Source organism: Schistocerca serialis, chromosome 2 (genome assembly GCF_023864345.2).
Source record: "Schistocerca serialis cubense isolate TAMUIC-IGC-003099 chromosome 2, iqSchSeri2.2, whole genome shotgun sequence".
Classification (NCBI taxonomy): Eukaryota; Metazoa; Arthropoda; class Insecta; order Orthoptera; family Acrididae; genus Schistocerca; species Schistocerca serialis.
Window position 1 is genome coordinate 680,924,333 of NC_064639.1, and position 20,851 is coordinate 680,945,183.

The 20,851-nt window shown below is 40.7% G+C and overlaps 2 non-coding genes across 2 annotated transcripts; both read right to left on the reverse strand.

Moving 5' to 3' along the window:
- Positions 1 to 3,295: 3,295 nt before the first annotated feature.
- Positions 3,296 to 3,385, reverse strand: Trnay-gua (transfer RNA tyrosine (anticodon GUA)). The gene is given in 2 exon segments: positions 3,296 to 3,331; positions 3,349 to 3,385. It is a non-coding gene; the product is annotated as a tRNA-Tyr (tRNA).
- Positions 3,386 to 17,860: 14,475 nt separating this feature from the next.
- Trnar-acg (transfer RNA arginine (anticodon ACG)) lies at positions 17,861 to 17,933 on the reverse strand. The gene has a single exon. It is a non-coding gene; the product is annotated as a tRNA-Arg (tRNA).
- Positions 17,934 to 20,851: the final 2,918 nt, after the last annotated feature.

Below are 20,851 nucleotides of genomic sequence, written 5' to 3' on the forward strand. Positions count from 1 at the left end.
GACTGATGACCAACTTCTTCCTGTTTTCTCAATTGATCTGTGTTCAGTTTATCAAGGCCTATCCACTGTGCCAAGTTATAACTAAATCTGAGGGGGGTGCGATGGGGAGGTTCCCTTGTCAGAGTTTCATACTAGCGCACACTCCGCAGCAGATCGAAAATTCATTCATGTTTTAAAGACATTTCGGTTTGCGTTTCGTCTACAAGCGTCTAGATACTGATTTATGTGCCGCTAACAGCGTGCTATGTTTCACTTGTTGAAGGCATCACCACGAATTGCCCTTCGGGTAACCTAGAGCGTTTCAGTTAAAATCTACCTCGTCTATCTGCGAATACGTCCTTTACTGTTATCCTATTGTTTCAGTTGGCGCTGTTTCTTATCGTCTTCCTTGATCTCTGTCATGTTCATTTATCTTCCTACGTAAATACATTTGTAGAGCTTTGTGGAGTATTCATTGGAACTTTGGCCACAGTTCAACAGTTATATTGCTCGGATAAATCTTATCTGCCCTCTGCGTACGTTTGCTACTGCGCACAGAAGCAGAACGTGACGTTTCCTTGGAACCTCCTTTGGAGATCGTCGCTAATACCGCTTGTAGAGAAGTTTAGAATCTATTATGAACGTGTCGCTGTGGATATTAACAATGTAACAAAACTAACTCCTGTCTGGAATATACTGCTCGCCTTGAAACACGCTAAGGAGCTGGAGACCCAGAAACGCTTCTTCTCTAAAGTTAATCCTTGAAATTAGCCATCTGTCACGTCAATTTTTGCTTGTGACTATAAAAGTTTTATTTCTGCTAGCTGAACAATTCATACAGGCTGCGGACACACACGGCAAGAACTACTTCATGCAATCTGAACGGAGTGTTCTCTATATGAATTCAGGTTCTCTCTTCGTTAGTCCTTGGTAGTAAAGGTATCTACAAAAAATATTGATACTAAACCATCTGTGTACAGATAACAGGTTCTGATCTGTACGATTTGTGAGCCACAAACAACACATCACATTATCATACGAAATGGTCTAAAGTCAGAGCAACAAGCATCTATTCAACTTGCAAAACTCTCCATCCTAATACGTTTCAGAAGGCTTTTCTCAGTTCATAGATTGTCGTGCCATTACTCAACAAAAGTACATATCAGTTTGCTGACTTGCAGTCGTTTTCGCAAGGGTTGAGTCACTGAACTTACTTTGGGTTCGAATCTTCGTCCGGCCACCCACATTTAGAATTTCTGTGGTTTGTCTGGATCAGTTAAGGTGAACCAAGGGCAATTCCTTTGCAAACGTTGCACTCTATTTACAGCCCTATCCCACGATTATCCATTCTGAGACTGTGCTTTGTCTCTGCCTCTTGGCCGACTGGTGTCTCTGTTTTTTATTTGTAATAAGAGACGCAGTCTTTGTTCCAGTTGTAGTTCGATTTCAGGACAGTCTTGAAGCTGTGGAATAACTGAACTTCAGTCTCATTGTTCTTATACAAAATAGAAACGAAAATTTCTTCACAACAGTTGAGTTGCATATACGCCTTGTATCACCTTACAACCAGGTCAGTACAAATCCACAACTAATCCATATGGCAAAATTACAAGAAGCTCCGTCCTTTTTAGTTTTCCATATGTGGTAACAACTACAGCTGTAGTGGGTATAGATAAAGAGGAAATCCTTTGCACATGCAATGGAAGGTTTACAATTATATTAGTTCCATCTTTCGAAGAGTTTATGCTTCTCCTGCCTTTGCGTTTTGCGATAATTTCTCCACCTCTCCATATCCTGTAACCAAAAATCCTCGACAATGTTCTCCATATTCTAATCTGTGACCGCTAACATAATTTTTACGGCTCGGTAGCTCAAATGGTAAAAACTAACCCTTATAAGATCGTTTTGTTGTCTGTCTATCCGACCGTTAAGTATCTTTTTTATCAGGAACGGGCACACGTATCAAGTTGAAATTTATGTCACATACAAACACCTACGGTCCCCTGGCGCTGTAACATAGATGAGCTTCTTAGTAAGTCAGTGGTATCAAAACTTAACTTCACACATTTTGATACTTTCAAACCTACTCATCAAAACCTTCCCGTTGACCTAGAACCATGTCATTCGGCAAGAAGCCAGGATTCACAGTACAAGTAAAGGAAAACATCCGAAAATTGGTAAGCTGTAATTATGTTGCAAAAAAATCTCTTTGCCATTAGAACTTCCATTCATTATCCATCAAAAGTATAACAGAAACAAATTACTGCATGCAAACATGACATGTAAGTTGTAGTCATGTTTTACTAAAAAAAAAATTATTAAGTTTTCTCTCTCCACATAGGTAAACTGAAGTCCCCTGAAATCAACGAGATTCTAGATTCCCGAGATGGGCGAACTATTCATATACATAATTAAGTTTGTAAGAGCGTGGGACTCCTAAGGGTCTCTGCGGTACACGAGCACTTTAAAAAAGTTCTGTCCTCCATGTGCTGATTTCCAGAAGCTTTTTCCTAAATACGTTTGTATTTGACATTTGTAGAGCCTACACTTGCCTTGTTATGATATATTCCCTAAATTGACCTCCTCTGTAGTTTTTCTAAATAACGAGGTTATCCTTTCGATTCTACTACTAATGACTGTAAAATAATTCGCTTGTTTTCTGCATGTTGCTACTTTAATATCTTCTATTTTATAATTTTTGCCTATGTTTTATTTCTTAATAAATTGTATATTACTAGGAAGCAGCGTAACGATCTCGCATAATATTACTTCTAAGTCTTTCCCGATTTCGTCTGCGAATCTCAGCATTGATGTCTGTTCACTTCACACCTTTATTTTTCTTCTAAGATTTTCTCTATTCCCTTCTTTGCTATTTCAACATACAACACAATCAACAGTGGCGGTAATCCGTAACGGCGCCTTATACCTCCCGTAACACGTCATAGTTTTTCCTTATTTTCCACTAAGATGTTACAGGTACTGTAAATTATCCGTCTATCCCTGCTCTCTACCTCCATTCTTCACCGAACTGCGAACACCTTATTCCAAGTCCGCACTTCTGAAATCTTAAACTGTTTATCTAGATCCACATCAACTATGAATGTATGCAGGTACTACTCCTCACGTTTCTTTGTGGTATTTCAGAAACTCTCTTGTGGTACATTTTCAAAGCTTGAAACCAAACTGAAATTTCCTTCCTTCTGTTCCACATATCATTCTAGGCCTCGTTTCAGATGTCAGACTGAGCATCCCATAGTTTTCGCATTAAATGCTAGTCAGAGACTGAAATACTTGCAGACCGAAAGGTTTAAAATATTCCTTCGGGCCGGATTAGAACCAGCGACCTATGGATATCTGCCAGAATAACCGCTACAGTCCACCGCTCTACCAACTGAGCTACCGAAGGAGTGTAAGAGCAGGGCGCACCGTGGCACAGATTCGGGCCACCTCATTGCTCTCTCGCTGCCGCTTCGGCTTACTGTGGCGGCTGCTGTAATGTGTTTTATATGCGTGGGGACAGTGGCGTACAGTCAGCGTAGTGCGCATATGGAGTGTCATACTTCGGCAGAGGAGTATTCCTTAATAAAGAGATGAGATTTATTGTACAAATGCAGTATACACCATTTACTCAAAATTCGAAACAGTGAATTGCCGTTTAGTTCAGAATCGCTTTTCTTCTTCGACTCTGTCGTTACCTCAGCCCTGGTCCATGGAGGAGTCACTGGAATTGCCCAAGGACGTAATTATATTTTCAATATTGCTCTCTACGCTCACTTCACTTTTCCATGCTCCTTTAACAACCGTTTCCGTATGGCGTACATCATCACTTATCTGGCGTCTTTGTGCCACTGCTTCCGCTATATTTTTTGAATTTCTGTCACAGTGAAGTTTTTTTTATTTGTTGTCACGTAATGCTTAATCTGTGCCCAAATAATTTTGATCGGGCTGAAGTGGCAGTAGTATGGTGGAAGCCTAAGAATCCTGTGGCTACGTTCTTCACCTGCCTGGTCCGCAACATGAGCTCCTCTTTAATTAATCGACCCGAATTTTCAAATTGTGGCTTTTCAACCATTCAACAACGTCGGATTTTTTTTTTTTCGTTGCCGTCGTTGGAGCTTTATCCATTATAATAACAAACGGCCGAGTTAATTTTTCCAATATCTGGCCCTTGAACCACTTTAGAAAACTATTGTGGTTAATCTCTTCAGTTAGGTACACTAACCACGGGACCACGGCGCTCCTGAGCTCACATTATCCCTGATGTTGCATATCTTGCCCATGGACTACTCAGTTTGTATATTTTGCTTATTTTTTTCATAGTTCCTCACAACTTCTTCCTGTTTTCTCGATTGATCTGTGTTCAGTTTTTCAAAGCCTATTCACTGTGCCAACTTATAACTAAATCTGAGGGGGGTGCGATGGGGAGGTTCCCTTGTAAGTACCCTTTCTGTCGGCGTCCACCACCATCTCAGTTCTTCTGTATGCATGAAGCAACCTGTCGCATACTTGTGCATGAGATCCCTTCCCTCCAAAGCAAATACCTGACAGGGAATCTATCCAGAAATAGTGCTGAATTTAGTAAATATTTCCTGGCCACATGATAGTGATGTAAGGGATGTAAGGCGGACGCGGTAGATATTTCACACACACATTGACAATGTTCAAAAACTGCTTCAGGAGTTATTAAATCTGGTGCGGAATACCATACTTTGAAGATGTCACAAATGTACTTCAGAAGATGTCACAAATGTACTTCAGAAGATGAGCCATAGGAAATATTAATTAAATCGTCAATACAGGCGTTCAAACAATGTGCTTCAAGCACACAGTTTAAAACTACTCGAAATTAAAAAAAGACCGACACTGCACGGTAGTTTGCGTGCATAAACAATAGTATTATGTTTTTTAACGAGAAATTTCATTAAATAATCCAAATATATTATTATTTGACATCACGATTGGTAGCTGTGATGTATGAAATGATAGTTGGAACTTCAAACTGAAAAGGGAATTTATACCGTAACAGTTATGGGGTTCCCGATCACATTAAGTCTGCTAACGGTATTTTCTTTTTTAAAAGTGCTATAGAATTCCTAAGTTGACAGGTTCTCTCAGCTACACCAGGTCAAAGGAGGAGGGAGGAAAGGGTCTACCGCGTGATAGGATAGTAACAACAACAAATACGGCTGCGACGCGTTGAGAAACACGATCCATTCATAGCTATATGCCTGAAATCTAGGAAAACACTCTTACACCCCATACATTCACCTTCCGGACGTCCACACACAGTGCACAGATGCCACAGTATAGCGCCAGGGCTCACAGAACTACCACCGTAAACGGGAGTCATGGATGCAGCCGCGGAAGCTAGTGTCAGCAGAGAGAGGCCCACCAGCAGTTGAGGGTCCTCCCCAGGAGCAGCTGAGTGGTAGGAATTCAAATGCTATGAATTCTCCCAACGCCAACACTTGTCATAGTGAACCTTCTCAAATTTCCACACAGTGTACTTGCAAAGCGATTCAACACAAACTAAGTACTAGTTCACTATTCCCCCATCCAGGGGGAGCCACGAGGCAAATCGTCGTGTGCCGCGGCAGACCGGAACCTTTATCGGACTCCCCGAACTGGCATACAAAGGATGGGCTGGCCCCAGACCGGAAGAAAGGTGTCCGCTTAGATACTGGTTTGGTCCCCGCTTGCCTGCTTACTGCTATGCTTTCTACAGCCATGTCGAGACTCACAAGAATATTTTGAAGCATTCATGTATTCCATCAGCGTAATTACAATTAAATATTGCGATTGCTGCTGCAGTCTGACACAGAGTGATGTCTCTTGACGGCTGTGGTTCTGGAGCGAATCTCAGTATCTATAGCGCACACAATTTTACATATGAAACCTTTCACGTACCCTTGCACCTATCGATGTATCGAATCTATACTTCCCTTACCACCAGACAAAGCCATTTCTTTGCGCCGGCCGATGTGGCCGAGCGGTTCTAGGCGCTTCAGTGCGGAACCGCACAGCTGCTACGGTCGCAGGTTCGAATCCTGCCTCTGTCAAGGATGTGTGTGATGTCCTTAGGTTAGTTAGGTTTAAGTAGTTCTAACTCTATGGAACTGATGACCTCATATGTTAAGTGTCATAGTGCTTGGAGCCATTTGAACCATTTCTTTGCACATGCCAGGTCATAAGCCACCGTAACTTTGCACTGCAACATATACACATTTCAGAGATGCAGTGTAGTTATCCTTTGTGTGTGTGCAGCAACTGAAAAAATTATGGCATGCCCACACTCACACTGATTAGTTGTCTCGATTCTCCTCACTGCCAGGAATTTATTTGGCGTTTAAGTCTTCCAATCAGCGCTTCTGGAAGGTGCTGCATCCTGTCAAGACTCTCTCAAACAAGTGTTGTAAAGCACAGACATCTGGCGTTATGTGATAATCAACAGTACTCCTGCAGATGAAGGGGTTGGAAGTACATCACTAATATGGGTTTGTGTACTGTAACCAACATCGCAGTCAATAGTACAACAAAGAAAACGGGAGGATCTGCTAAGGGGAGCCGATGAGAAAACGTTCCGTGTATTCATTTTGTTACAGGCGTATTCCCTGTCCTGTTTGTACACTATAGCATATCCAGTTGAACCCTCGCACTGCTATATTGTGCAGATGTTTACGAAATGAGTCTATCACCCCTTACGTTCAGATATACTCCCTAATGCACGGAAATCACAATTCACCACATCAGATCTATCCCCTCCTTACAACTAGACATAATTTTTTTTTTTTTTTTTACGTAAATGGTAGTCTGATTACTTCCCACAAAAGTCTGGTGATATATCGAGCAGCAGAAGCGTAATTCTGACTTTCATTTATAGGTGTATAAAAAAATTTATACGACCACACTTGCACCAGCTGGGTGTCGTTTTCGCACCACCCATTAGCAGAAAAAGCCTCCTGCCATCACATATTTGTTGTTGAATAAAGGATGTAATTACAATTTAGTGTCTTTGTGTTGTCCATTTCACCACTTCCACGAAACCTTTTCGTATTTTTGACACTTGTAAATCCAGCCAACACACAGTGAAGTCTTATGTATATTCAGACCACCGAGTTGGTGTTCCTGTCAATACATTCCACGAATAGCTACTGTAAACTTACCAGCCATCCAGATCATACAAATTTCCCCCGACTAAGAAATCATTGTGAGTGCAATATATACTGGAGTGCCTCCATTCGGAATTTTTTCCAGAGGCCATGCAGATGGGGGAGACATCGCAGAACTGTCCTGTACCGAGTCTGAGCACATTTTAAGTTCCTGTTCATCAGCACCATACCTGTTTAACACTTTAGCAGGAAGATAACTGCAAGATGGATCTGTTGTTGCCACTGGCAATACTGAGTTTGTGAGGAGAGAAAAAAAGAAAAAAAAAGGAGTCTGTTAGAGCATCATACAAAGATTTTGTTTGTTGTATGTGCGAGAAACGGCGACTCAGTTATACATACCATTTCGCTCGTATAACGTGTGTGTGGGAGCTGAATTTTCAAAAAGGAATACCATGTTATGTAGAAACATCCTATAAGCTTGAATGAAAAGAATGCTTTATTCCAAGCACAGACTTCTGTTTGTCTCTTTCAACACACCACGTGTGTCTAACTGAATAACCACTACGAATCGATCGTCATTTAGTTATTCAACCTCAAGTGTATGCAGGATGTCTGTTGTGAATTTGAGGAGTGATAGTGAGTGTATTGTGCGAAGTATGGTCATGGCTTAGTTATTCTATTAAAGAGGGATACTGACTGCAGAACTCTGCTTATTCAAGAACACAATTGTACCCACACATTAAAAAAATTGTTCTGAAGCCCATACTTCCTCAATATGTTGTGACAATTAACCTTGAGGACTACGGATTCGCTGAGAAAAAGAGGTTTCTTCTTACAACGTGTTTGAGAGAGTGAAATCAAGAAATGTGTGTAATGTGCTCTTTAATATTTATATGAAACTGGTAAAGAGTCGTCGCCATTTGAACGCTTTTGATTACTACATGTTCTCTACACAACTTGTACCATTACTATGTGATATATATCACACAGTTTTATTTGCTACCTGACGTATTTAAAAGGGATGAACTCATTTCAAAGTATGGGCCCTGCTTTAAGCACTCTGACTCGAATGCGCAATGCCACATTGATGGACCACCATCAATGTCCCTTATCCCACTTTAGTTTAAGCTAAGCAGCAAAATAATTCCCTGTTTCACTAAGTCGTATCGCGGCTAACTTTTTATTAAGGATTCCAGTGAAATCAAATGTCGAAGACGAAGTGTTCATTGCAAGAAAAATATTCAGATGAATGGTTCTTCAAAAAACGAGGGAGGTGTGACTATGAGGCAGAATGTGTAATTTGTAAGTGTTATGATATTATTGCGGATGGGAAGGGCCTGAGACGACAATTTCGTCAAGGTAGTTTGAACAAAATGACACTTTAGCAGTCAGCTGTTCCAAGTAATGTTGAAAAAAAATGGTTCTGAGCACCATGCGACTTAACTTCTGAGGTCATCAGTCGCCTAGAACTTAGAACTAATTAAACCTAACTAACCTAAGGACATCACACACATCCATGCCCGAGGCAGGATTCGAACCTGCGACCGTAGCGGTCGCTCGGCTCCAGACTGTAGCAGCCTAGAACCGCACGGCCACTCTGGACGGCAGTAATGTTGAAAAATGGCGGGTGTGAAAGCACTGCAGAAGGACAAACGCAAATATTTGAACAGTCCTAAGTGTGTATTTACATTAAACACTCTTTATAATACTTTATCCAATGGCATTTGCACGTAGGCATCACGCAAATCTGTCTTAGAAAACGTACGTCCTGCACCAAGCCTGTCCATGAGTTCCTCAGGGCGAGGTAACGGAAAAATGTCAACTACTGTCTGTGGGTTAACAATAGACTTTAAGTCAACACAAATGCAAATGCGACCAGATGGCTTAGGCAACAAAACGAGAGGACTTTCCCATTGACTAGCTTGAATGGGAGGAATTATTTCAATTCACTGGCTACTTTGTCTCCTAAAGCAACTGAAATGTGGCGGGCCCGAAAAAACCTAGGCTGTGTGTGCATTGTCTTTCAATGTAAAACGCGCTACGAAGTTATTTGCTTTTCCAATTCCTTCTGAAAATAGTTCACGAAATTTTTTTAAGCAAGCTAGCGACACTATCTTTTGGTGCAAATGTAGAGACTGACAGTACATTGTCGTAGATGCTAAGGTCAAACAAATCAAAGGCATCTAAACCGAAAATGTTCTCACGGTATCTTGATTTCAACACAGCAAAATTCACTGTCCTGGTGTGAGATCTGTAAGTGGCAGGCAAACTATACCGTCCGAGCACTGGAACTTCCTGTCTGTTGGAAGCAGTGAGGTGCTTGCTAAATTCAGAAAGGCGTGGTGACACTAACTGTTCGCACGTGGCTCAAATGGCTCTGAGAACTATTGGACTTAACATCTGTGGTCATGAGTCCCCTAGAACTTAGAACTACTTAAACCTAACTTAAGGACATCACACACATCCATGCCCGAGGCAGGATTCGAACCTGCGACCGTAGCGGTCACGCGGTTCCAGACTGAAGCGCCTAGAACCGCACGGCCACACCGGCCGGCTCGCACGTGACACAATTAAGCAAAGTTACTGAAGCACTTGTGTGTAACTGAAACGGCCAGCAATGCACAATGAGAGAAATAGTTTGTTTGAACGTCATCCCATGGCACTAGAGCGAGGAGGAGGCGCTATCTAAATTTATATTTGACGGAACCCGTTGTAGGATTGGAAAAACACAACGTTCAATGCATATGCACGAGCCTACTTTTTTCTGAGAGCGGGCAAAATCGGCGTTTTTGTGCTATAGCAAACAAGCGACTTGGACATGACCTTTTTTCCACACATGTAACACGTTGCGTTATGGCGAGCAAAACATCTAGGGCAAAACTTCATTAAGTTCACAGGCCTGTTTACTTGTCAACGTGGCTGTCCGCGCGGCTGACAAGGGGAGGCCGCCAATTGTGAAATTCAGATTCGATTCATACTGCACATAATAAAAGCTCACGGCCAGAGGTGTAATGTGGCAAAGCACCAAGATGCACTTCTCAGCCGTTGTCGAGAAAATCGACAGTTAAAAGAAACCGTTGCGGCGAAATACTCTCTACGATAAGTAATTTTCTACAGTGTGGTGGTGCAGCGGTAAGCGCTCGGGTTCGTAATCCGAAGGTCGTCGGATCGAATCTCGTTCCATGCAACTTTTTTTTTAGTATTTGTTTTTTGTAATTCATATATATATATATATATATATATAAATTCCCGGCAATCAGTTGCAACAATTCTGCATATAATAAGTTGTTGAAAGCCGTTTGTCGTGGAAAAACTGGCGACTTCGAACATCATTATGTTTTCCGCAAACAAAGTTGTATTTTACAAATGTTATTAATTGTCTTCATAATGTTAACCACGTATAGTTAACGGAAGACGTAAAAACGAATACGTATAGCATAAGTTAAACGTTCGAATTAGAATAGAGACCCCACGAACACAAACTTGTTGTGGCAGGTATGAAATATAAACTCCGTTACTCGCTCGTTACACTTGAAGGACAGATGTTGAATGGGCCGAAACGAGCCGCCACATAACAGCGTAGTTGCCTGCTAACTTCGAAAGAAGGTAGATGCGGTCCCTAGCGCAAGTCGAAAATCAGTGCGGACGGGACAGCTTTGATACACCCTGTTAAACAAACGGAAAAATAGAGAGGCGGTACAATTGGAGAGCGATCCGCCTTCACCAACATGCATAAGCAATTCAATAATAGTTTATATATATATATATATATATATATATATATATATATATATATATATATATTTGAATTGCAAAAAAATAATAATAAAAATATATTGCATGTCGCGAGATTCGATCCGGCGACCTTCGGATTACGAACCCCAGCGCGCTTACCGCTGCGCTATGACGCTGTAGAAAATCGTTAATCGTAGAGAGTATTTCACCGCAATGGTTCCTTTTAACTGTCGATTTTCTCGACAACGGCTGAGAAGTGCATCTTGGTGCTTTGCCACATTACACCTCTGGCCATGAGCTTTTATTATGCGCAGTATGAATAGAATCTGAATTTCACAATTGGCGGCCTCCCCTTGTGAGTACGCGCTCATTGTTTTGGCTGCTTGGGGCGGTCGCAGGCAAGGGGTGACGCGACTCGACAAATCGGGGCCTGGTCAAACTCATCGGCCGCTATGGCAACCGAATCATATTGTTCTAAGATTTGTAAGGAAGTGATGGATCGGAGAACTTTGAGATCTATTCCTGTGTTCTACTATCTGGGACGTAGACAGGTAACACTTAGTCCAGGTTTTGTGGTACAAGCTCTCACGTAATAGTCCACGTTAGCCTCATTACCGGTGAAGTACAAGTCGCCGCTATGTACACTTCTCTGGTCACTAGGCACTGACTAACTCTGCGCTAGAGGCTGAGCTGGCTGAGCTAACTGCGACAGTGACTGGGCTGCTGCTGATGACTCGATTCGGTGACTCACTGGATGACTGAGTTAATCGTCGCCCGGAAGTAGCCTTTCGCCAGTCCGCAAACTTCACTGGGGTGAGCTCTATATAGATACACAAACTGTATACTTGTGTCAATATTCTACTTAGTCTCGAACAGAATTTTGATCAAAAGAAAGAAACAACGGCGTTTAGTTATTGCTACACCACGTGTGGCGATTCATTTAGCAGCGCTAAAGCGCCTGCACTCCTCATATTCGTCTTACAAGGAGACCGTACATACTTGCCTCACTGATGTGTTTCATGTCGACAGGGTGTGTAGAGTGTGGCTAAGCCTTCAACTTATGTAAAGAGCAAGGTGCAGCACTCAAGCGTTTTCGAGACAATTATGTTTGAAAGTTTTTGGTGTGCATGTATATATTATTGTGTGTTCAGTAACAGGCAAGGAGTACAGTAGCAATGCCGTTAAGTGTATAGTTTCAGAAGCGTAACATCTCTGTATCGGACCTCGCTGCTCCTGCCTTTTTATTCACGCAACTCTAACAAACAGATGGCTGTCAAAATTATCAGTACTTAAGGATTTTATGTTTTGCATAATATTTATCCAGAAAAACAGGAAAACAAAATATTTTTCGAAGGACATTAGAAATAAAGGATAGACGACCATTTTGAATCGAATCACTGAAATCACTGTACGTACCTTTGTGACATGTATGGAGCATTGCCCAAATAAGGACGATACTGATCGTAAAAACATGCAAAACAATTAATTATATAGCACATGTAGTGAACGCCGAGTTTTTGCACGAGCAGCCGGCCGAAGTGGCCGAGCGGTTCTAGGCGCTACAGTCTGGAACCGCGCGACCGCTACGGTTGCAGGTTGGAATCCTGCCTCGGGCGTGGATGTGTGTGGTGTCCTTAGGTTGGTTAGGTTTAACTAGTTCTAAGTTCTAGGGGACTGATGAACTCATAAGTTAAGTCCCGTAGTGCTCAGAGCCATTTGAACAATTTTTTTTATTGCACGACCAAGTTTTTTCAGTGTTTTTTGTGCAAAACAAACTTGGTTCAGGTTCATAAACGGTTCTAGGTCATCACACGGTTCCGCGCCTTACCACACGCATCTGATCATATCACCGAATATTGGTGCTGGCAACTGATGGTGTACATTGATTGAATTCTTAGGCAGTCTTCTCTTTAAGCTCTCTCTCTACTGTGTTCGATGATGTGTAAGCAATTTTAGTCTCTTTGTAAGGTTTATCACCCGTCTATAAAAATAAACGTCTCAGGGCTGCCGGCTTCTTTAACCGAACGGTTCTAGGCACTTCATTCCGGAACCGCGCTGCTGCTACGGTCGCAGGTTCGAATCCTGCTTCGGGCATGGATGTGTGTGATGTCTTTTGGTTAGTTAGGTTTAAGTAGTTCTAAGCCTAGGGGACTGATGACCTCAGATGTTAAGTCCTACGTATAGTGCTTAGAGCCATTTGAGTCGCAGGGCTGCACCAACGTCGTACAAAACCTGTTTCGTTTGCCCTCCCCATGAATCGAGCGTAAAATTATTGTTCTCTCAACTACGGCTTCAAGACAATTAGAAATTTCGTATATGGTACTGTTGTAAGTTTTCCGGACTTTGAAGATGTTATCGTAACGTTTTTGTGTTTGTCGTACTCATCAGCTGCTTTTCGCACCGTCGGATCAAATGATCCAGTGGTCTCTTACACAAATGACGCAGCAAACGTAGACCGTTGGCAGTAATTTTCTACATATAGTGACAGCATATTGTGCCTCATACAAATGTGTCACCTTGTACGTATCCTTTCGCTGCACAAGAACCACCTTTGTTTTGCGTTCGTCGAGAGTTCGGTCGTTAAGTTGATTCGATTCGCGTTGGCACCCTAGAACAAACATTTACAAAATAGCATCGTATGATCTATAAAAATACTATTTCAATTGATGTAAATGAATCAAGTACTTCTGTGTGTAACACCTGTTTGACCATTGTTAAACTAGAGCACAGACACGCAATAGACTATCATATCTATGGGAAGAAAATAAGAAAGCTATGTTTGCCAAGAGGATCAGGACAGACTTCATGAACTTTCTGAAAATAGCACTCGGGGCGTCTTTCAAGAAAGCCACGCAGCCCGCGTGACGTCATCCCCCCCCCCCCCCCCCCCCCGCGCAGACGTAAGCCCACATGAACAGAAGAATCACAGAACTGTAGAAATCATGTCACTCACCGCCCCTCCTGCGAAAAGCTTTCGCGTTGCCGCCACCTGGACACTAGCTATGACAGCGCACGCCATAATTGCAAAGAACCAGACGGACAAGCTGCAGTTCCCACAGATCTCTGGGAGGACAAAGCAGAAAAGCAGCTACCGGGCGACGTTCGAGAGCTACCTACAGATCCCGCTGGACGCCGCCTTCAGGGACAACCCCCGTCCCCCCATGAGTGGCCACGGCCGACAGCAGCCACCCCCCCCCCCCCTCCTCCTCCTCCTCATCCTCCTGCCATTGTCGTCGCTGCCGCGGACACCCTCCAGCACCACAGAAGTACATATAAATAAAGTACAAATCCGCAGTGTTCCATGAAGGAGTATAACGTTTAAAGGTTTACAGTGTATTCTCTCTTACGAAAAATAGTACAACCTACCAACTATATCGTAACATCACAGAAAAACAAGTGTTTATTACATTGTTTTCTGTGTGTCCAAATGTTTGTGAATTCCTATGGGACCAAACTGGTGAGGTCATCGGTTCCTAGACTTACACTACTTAAAATAACTTACGCTAAGAACAAAACACACACACACACACACACACACACACACACACACACACACACACGACCGAGGAAGGATTCGAACGTCCGGCGGGAGGCGCCGCGCAATCCGTTACATGGCGCTTCTAACCGCGAGGCATTTTATGTGTCTTTTGTTCATTTTGCCTAACAAAAGAGTGTCTCCATGAAAATGACAAAAATCTTTCGTCACAAAGCTTGTCAAAAATAAACCATCACACTGAAATTCATATCAGTTATCAGGTTATGTTTATTAACTTTGTTCGTGACTCCTTGCGTATTAGTAAGATTCCAAAAGAGTTCTCCACATGTAAAATGTGATTTCCTCAATTTCAAATTTACTTTTTGTTAAATCTAGTATATTATTTTTATATATATCTTTTTATTTTTTAAATTTTTAAAGAGTTGCTGACTTATGGCATTTAATTAATATCAATTTTTTCACATGTCAGCAACTACAGAAAGGCAATATTATCTAACTTATACCAACAAATATTTTAATTTTAAATCAGAAACAAAACTGCCACCAATATAATTTAATGGCGCTTTGCTACAGCCAACTATAGGACTAGGAATAAAAAACTTACAAAGCCATTGTAAGACAATTCGCAAGCAAATAAAATGCAGCAAACAACGAAGATGCTTGAAAAAGCAATTTTGTGAAAAACAAAACAAAGGACAATCGAAACAAAAAGACTTTTAATAAAAATACAGAAATTGCGCACTCGAAACTCAAAGATATCATCGTCTGTAGAAATGTATTTATTAATTTGTAAATAAAAGTGTGTTGTGTTACAAAAAAGTTCTCGCTTATGGTGTGACAGGTACTGGGTTCAAAACACGGACGAGCCCGTATTTTTGAACAGTTGTCGGAGACATGCGAAGTATATTCTGAAATAAAGTAGGTTTCCGGTGAGCCTTCATCTCCAGAAAATAACTGTTGCTTCTCGAAGGCATGGACTGTGAAAATCAACACTCTGAGTTAGCGAAGTCTTAAGTAGATAACCTGAACACATTCAAATAAAAATGTGTACGATAACATAACGAATAATGGCAAACACGAAACATTTCCTTGGTGGTTAACAACAACTCCTTTCTGTAATTATCTCTGGCCGAGAGAAGATATCTAGTCTTACCGCCTTTTTTTGTGTGAACTTCCAGATGGTTTGCTGTAGCAGGATTTTGCTCCGAGTCTACCATCATATCTAATACAGCATTATCCGATCTCCGACGATAACAGGTATTGTACTAAGAATGGAGTAAGATATGCAACGAATTTCTTCTTGGAAAATTTCCAACCAATAAAATTCTTCCTCACCTTCCACTTACCAGGCTTCAATATAGAAAATATGTATGAGATTTCTACAGCCTCTACGAATCTACTCTTCTATTTGGAAGATTGCTGGAGAAATAACTGGACACCGTAGTCCGGACGTCGCCTGGAGACTCAACTAAAAATTAAGTCTACCAAGAAAAATCGGGACCCGCTTCAACCGCATCAGAACCAGGTAAGGGGACTGTAAAGACTTCATAAAGGTCCCTCGAAAGTCTACTGTAAAGTTAAGTTCCTCGCATATGGGACTCTGATGAACCTGTGATATGAGTAACCATTCTAAATGTATATTTGCTGTTATCTTACATTCGTTTGTTAATATTTTTTGTATTTGTTTTGTGTCTCATGTTTCCATAGCTCTCGAGATAAGAGCCCAAAAGTAAGTCAACGCTCTACCCGTTGAAGTGTGCATATTTATCCCCATAGTCGGCTATAGTGGGGACTGAACTAACAAGCAGTCTGCAAAACGCAGCCCATCAATGCGTTCATGCTTCTTCATTACAAGTTAAATTGAGGCTTCATGTACGGTATTTTCACACAGTTTGGTTATCTGTAAGTTACTGCGACTATTTCATTGAAAAATCAGCATTTTACATACAAACGTATCACCCTCAGACTGTCACCGTCACTGTAAGTCACTGACATACATAGATGAGTGTGTAAGATGTTACTTGGATAGCTGAAAATGTCTGTCGGAACAGACTGTATTTACGTATAATTTACTCTTCCTCTTTTTATAGGAGGGGAAGGAACTTCCCATCCAATATTTAAAATTGTTAGCATTCATTTTATCTTTTCCCGTTTCCATGCGAAACTCCCGTTCCTGTGAGAAGCAATGGTCTGGCTAGGACGTCTACATGTTACTTACATCCTGATATTTTTAATATTTCGGCGGATAGGACTTAAAATCTAGATTTGTTGACTGACACACGCATAATTTGTTTTATTAACTTTGATGTTCATTTCAGCTTTCGTTTACTAACGACACTGCGGCGCTGCTCTGTGTTTTCTTTCATAAGTTTCTGTGATAGTTATCAAATTGTACTTCACTGTTGGCGACCATCACAACCCTGGGTTCAAATCATGCGTATTGAGTGCAGGTGTACATTGTGACGGACGGATATCCAAAAAGCTACTTCCTTTTATGTCTCATTTCTTCTACTGTTAGTCGTTCAACAGGCTTCATTGTCTGAAAGTTAAAGTTAATTTACATGTTCGAAATCATTTTAATTTAATTTCTTGATGAACCATCGTAAATTAACGAAACAAACAGTGTTTGCCTTGTTTCACAAATTTTATTATAGTTACTGCACAACTTAGGTTTTGGATTATAAGCCCATTTTAAAATACATTACTGATACCAAAGATGATGAAGCAATGATAAACATGATAAGGCAAAGATAAACATCTCAACTTCTTACTGTATCGATCACTGGCATAACGTAAATTACTTTAATAGTTCTTTTCTTTAAGCAGTTGTTGAATGCAAAAGAACGGGGGTTACAAGATCATATGCCGGCAGCGCCGATCCTGCTTCACTGGACAAACAGGCAGGTCAATCTGCACCATGCTTAAAGAACACTATTGACGCTGGAGACTGAGAACCCTGAATCAGCGTGTGCGGAACATTGCCTTCACAAAAACCACAAATACATAGTAGATGTAGAAATCTTACATATAGAAGAAAAGGGGGAAAAACTCAGCCAGTTAGAAATTCTAGAAATTAGATGTGTACATCCCCACGCCTATTATTAAACCCAATTCAATTATTCACCTCTTTTAGATGATATCGCAACACCTGGATAGAATTAAAACTTTGGGCCTAAATCCTTGAGTAAATGCATAACTATATTCCTAGGTATGTTTAACCACGTTAGTTTAATTGCTGGATTGTGTAATTCCATACGTAATTTGTCAAAAAAAGGGTCATGGAAGTAGTTTACATTAAGGGAACGATCGACACGTTAACAAGTCGAGATGTTTATCCTTGTCTTGTCGCCGAGTTTATCTTTGCTTGATCATCTTTGTAATCAGTAATGTACTTGACAATGGGCTTTTAACCTGAAACCTAGGTTGTGCAGTAACCATAATAAAATTTGCGAAATTGAGCAAAAAACTGTGTGTCTAGTTACATGTTCGAATCAAGAAACAAGAACAGACGTATAGGGTTTTATTCAGCTGTAAAAATGTACGACCCTGCCAGGATTCGAACCTGGAATCTTCTGATCCGTAGTCAGACGCGTTATCCATTGCGCCACAGGGCCTACGTTTCACATAGAAGTTGCAGAGTAACTGATCAATATCAAAGATGTATGGTACTGCGGACTAACAACATTAGGTTATATTCCTTGTTTTGGAAACATTTTATTTAACAAATATAATTACAAAGATGTATTTAAAAAACATTATTTACACAATTTAATTTGAAACTTAATACTCCATTTCGGAATAGTTTTGATATTTGGCTCAGTTTTTTGTCAATTTACAAGAACGAACACTGAAGCCGAATCACGGTCTGTGGATTCCTGACCTACACCTTTAATAACGTTGTGATTTTAATTATACACGCCTGAAGACAAGACGTGTGGCCGTCGCAGTCCTAATATCTGTCGTCCAGCCTTTGGTTAACGGTATTGAGTGGTATCAACTAAGAGGGAAAATAAGCATAGTTTTACACCTGTTTTTCCCACTTCGTATAACGTATGCGCACATTTCCAGCGCTCTCATCAATGTATGATGTATATTCAGATTCGTTTCTCGACCTGCAGCCTACCCTTCTAGTTGTTGAAGGCACTGAAGAGTTGGTTAAACACAATGTATCAGAAGCAGAATTCTAGTTATCTGAGAGTAGGTGTACTGTACTTGTATGAAGAAGACAATAAAAATACATGTAGATAAACATTGAGTATCGTATAATATTCGTTATAAAGTTAACAGACAAAAGTGAAAACACAACAGGTTATGGGCCTAAGCGCTCTAAAAATTTAAAAAATACGAAATTAGTGGGTGCAGACAATGTAAAAAGACCGCGAAATCAACAAAGAAACGTAAGAACGCGAAATCAACAAAGAAACGTAAGAACGATCAAGAGCCGTTGAAAGAAGGAAAGCACCTAAAAATTCACCAAGAAAATGAATTTCATGTTATAGAATTGCTTAACGACAGCACCACTTTCGCCATTTGGGATATCAAAATCGCAATATTGTTTACTACGCAAGAGCTGTGTGACACTGTGGATGGAACTGAAAAGTTTAAAAATGCGACTCAGAATAGAGAAAAAAAAAGAATAAATGGTAGCAACGGCATAGTAAAACGGAACACATAATGAGGATAACTGACTGGAAGGTAAAGCCACATGTGCTGTGAACTTCGAAGCCTGTGTACGATAAACTTAGAGCTATTTACAATAGAGGTGCTTCTCAAAGAAATCAACAGTTGCTTTAAAAATTTTGTAGTTCCATATTGGATAAAACTAAGCACATGGCTAGTAACTAAAATAAGTGCTTTACAGAATATAGCGTTTGAACTGAATCTTCTCCAGTCAGAAGACATGTCAGACACTACGCTCATACCCAAGGTACTGTCTGTTTTGCCAGATGAATTAAAACATTTTCCTCCAGCATAGAACTTAACAACCAGTGGTGAGAAGCCTATGGAAAACTCAGCTGCAGGGCTCGTGGTTAACATAAGAGGAACGGTTGAAAGATAATGTCCGAGAAGTCTACGAAGAAGGAACACTGTTATATATGCATGAAAAATAATCACAGCGAAGAAGAGTGCTACTTTGAAAACACAAAATTCAAGAACAGAAACTGAGGCCTTTCGAGCCCTCTCGTATCTGCAAAAGGATAAACTGTAAAGAACAAAGTTATTTTAAGAACAACGAAAATACAAAAATAGCATTTTTTCACAAAGAAGAGAGAAAAGAAGAAAGACACTGTACGTATTGCATATGAATGCACAAAGGAAAGACTTCAGAAGAAGCTAATGAGAAAGAAGAGGAAGTCATGGTTGATGATAGAACATGTGCAGGTCCTACATCTCTTGAACTGGACAAGAAAAGAAATTTGAGAGAATGTGATAGTGTTGTGATACTTGTCAAACACGGTGAATCAATGAAAATAGTTGTAACAGGAAACTCTGTTGATTAAAACTGAATTTTCAAGAGTGTTGTGAATGTCCTGAACTGAGTAGAAATCGGAATGCTATCACTGAAAGAGATTACACAGTTGTGTTTAATTAATATTCTGTTCAAATTTATGAAGATAATACGCTCATTCTAGAAGGACTAAAAATATATTACATGAAGTTAACATTGAAAAAGAAATGCAATCGCTATTGACAGGAGAAAGAAAACTAAAATGGCAGAGGAAGTTAGGTCACCCTGGCATATAAGCTACTTCGAAGGTAAAAAAAAATGTGCAATGGAATTGGTAATAGTTTGTGCATAGCAGAAAAGATGTGTGAAGCTTGTGTGAGAGCTCAGCTTACAAGAAAGCCATTTTCTACTGAGAGAGAAAGAGCAACTAGACGTCTGTGGATATATCCTCCCCAATATTTACTGGATACAGACACTACATGACAGATGATTTCACTCACTTTTGTGTAACCCATTTTTCAAGATATAGGTTAGAGGCTGCAAAATAGTAACACTAATTCTTTACAGACGAATGGAAGAATTGGTAGAAGCCGACCTCGGGGAAGATCAGTTTGAACTCCGTAGAAATGTTGGAACACGTGAGACAATGCTGACCCTACGACTTATCTTAGAAAATAGATTAAGGAAAGGCAAACCTACGTTTCTAGCATTTGTAGACTTAGAGAAAGCTTTTGACAGTGCTGACTGGAAAACTCTCTTTCAAATTCTGAAAGTGGCAGGGGTAAAATACAGGGAGCGAAAGGCTATTTACAATTTGTACAGAAAGCAGATGGCAGTTATAAGAGTCGAGGGACACGAAAGGGAAGCAGTGGTTGGGAAGGGAGTGAGACAGGGTTGTAGCCTCTCCCCGATGTTATTCAATCTGTATATTGAGCAAGCAGTAAAGTAAACAAAAGAAAAATTCGGAGTAAGAAATAAAATCCATGGAGAAGAAATAAAAACTTTGAGGTTCGCCGATGACATTGTAATTCTGTCAGAAACAGTGAAGGACCTGGAAGAGCAGTTGAATGGAATGGACAGTGT